This window comes from Macaca nemestrina, chromosome 12 (assembly GCF_043159975.1).
Source record: "Macaca nemestrina isolate mMacNem1 chromosome 12, mMacNem.hap1, whole genome shotgun sequence".
NCBI classification, from domain to species: domain Eukaryota; kingdom Metazoa; phylum Chordata; class Mammalia; order Primates; family Cercopithecidae; genus Macaca; species Macaca nemestrina.
This window is the reverse complement of record NC_092136.1, coordinates 109090147-109092204: the sequence shown is the minus strand read 5'-3', so window position 1 is coordinate 109092204 and position 2058 is coordinate 109090147. Positions and strand designations below refer to the sequence as shown.

General features: G+C 47.8%; 1 pseudogene; it reads left to right on the top strand.

Annotated features, from left to right (window-relative positions):
- The first annotated feature begins 235 nt into the window (after nucleotides 1-235).
- Nucleotides 236-344, top strand: LOC112428853 (5S ribosomal RNA; annotated as a pseudogene).
- Nucleotides 345-2058: the final 1714 nt, after the last annotated feature.

Below are 2058 nucleotides of genomic sequence, written 5' to 3'. Positions count from 1 at the left end.
GGGTTCAAGCAATTCCCCTGCCTCAGCCTCCCGAGTAGCTGGGATTATGGCACACACCACCACACCTGGCTAATTTTTTTGTACTTTTAGTAGAGACAGGGTTTCACTCTGTCAACCAGACCAGTCTTCAACTCCTGACCTCAGGCAATCTGCCTGCCTTGGCCTCCCAAAGTGCTAGGATTACAGGCATGAGCCACCGTGCCTGGTCAGGAGTCATTCTTAAGACAGAACACGTGTCTAAGGCCATACTACCCTGGACACACCTGATCTCAGATGTTAAGCAGGGTTGGGCCTGTCTAGTATTTGGATGGAAGACTGCCTGGGAATATCAGGTGCTATGGCCTTTAAAATAAATTATAAGAGACAAAGAACACTAGAAATTGCTCTGTACCCACTCCCTTTTGTCCTTGAGTGCAGTTAATGGAATTTGAGGCAGCCAGTTCAATAGCAGACGAGTTAGGCCTGGCATTAACAATTCACAGCTGGAAGCCTCATGTACACACTAGTGAGGTCCACACGGAATTTAGGTACTTTTGTAGAAGCACAGCAAGAGGAGCAAAAAAAATTGTTCCTGGGCCTCTACCTGTTTCAAGGTAAGCCTTCACTGAGATTCTAAGACTCTCTTTTGATGATTAAATCCCTCTCTCAGCCTTCCCCACAATACCAAGACTTGGTTCAAGACTTGAACAATAACTACAGCCTTGTTCAAGGTCAGCTATGTCTGACCTCTCAGCTGGGCATCTGTTAAGGCCCAAGCAGCAGCCTCCTTATACACAGCCCTGTCTGTATAGAAAACCACACTTTCCTGTATAAAAATACCCTTTTGCCTGTAGGCGAAGCCACCATAATCTGCAGTGAGCCACCAACATCATTTTCCCATGTGGTTCCCTTAATTAAGCCCAGGGCCTAAGCCTCTTACAAGGCAAGGCCAACTAGAAGCCGCTACACAGCGGCAAAAACTAGCCACACAGCCAAATACAGGTCACTGCAGACTGACAGGGTGAAAAGTCACCAGCCTAGGCTGTATCCGCTATTTTGATCCCCAAACTGGACACATTATCTCCTTTCCGAGGTCCCCAGTTCATGTACCAGTGTTAAGAGTCTGGGGAATCAATACATTATTACATTTTTTTAGTCAAGTTCAGAACCGACTAAAGAGAGATAGACGCAGCAATCAGGCAGATGGAGATTAAAATATTATCTTGATTACTGGTGAAGCTGTTTGCAGAATGTGGCTTAGGTTACCACCAAGGGGATTCTCTAATATGTAATCCTGGAATTAAACTGAAGTAATTGCAGGGGCAGAGGCTTTAAGCTTGCCTGTCACTGCATGGCAGAGGGAAGATTAAATTCCACCGAAACTGCCACTTCTTCTCTTAAGAGGAGTGGATGAGGGGGCAGAAAGAGGCCGGGAATGCTACTCTAGATAATCTGTCCAAAAGGAAACAGGAGGAATGCTCCCTCCTAGCAGCTTCCTCTGCCTACACTTCTTACGTTTGGCCAAATGGCAGCTATCAGTCTCAGCTCCACATCACTGCCTTGTACCTGCACCCATCAGATGGAGAATGCCCCTAACCAAGTTCATCTCATTCATCTCTGGACAGAACTTCACTGCAGAACATGTCACAAGCCACTTGTCAGACTTTGGATTCTCACCCGGTGCTCGGGTGTCCACCCCAAGCCAATGAACTACGGCAAACAAGGAAGCGCAGCAAAGGGCTGAAGTCTGCGGCATCTAGGACCACTTCTTTGGGCAGGGACTGTGGGAGAGGCACCAGTCAGAGCTGTCCAGAGCAGATTTCAGTGTGGACTTACTTCTGCAGGGTGCATGATGCTGCAGCCCTTTGCTTCTGACTCTCCTCTTATAGTGACTGAACAGCGTCCCTGTACCATATCAAGTTAGCCTTCTCCCTGGCACCTCCCCTCAGGGCTTATGGTCAGTGGAGCAGTCCTAGGTAAGGCCTTCTCCTGTTATTCCTAGTACTTCAGGATTCACTTCTCCCACCACCTCTCAATTGCTACCACAGAGTTAGGTCGGGTCCTTTCTACAAAGACCAT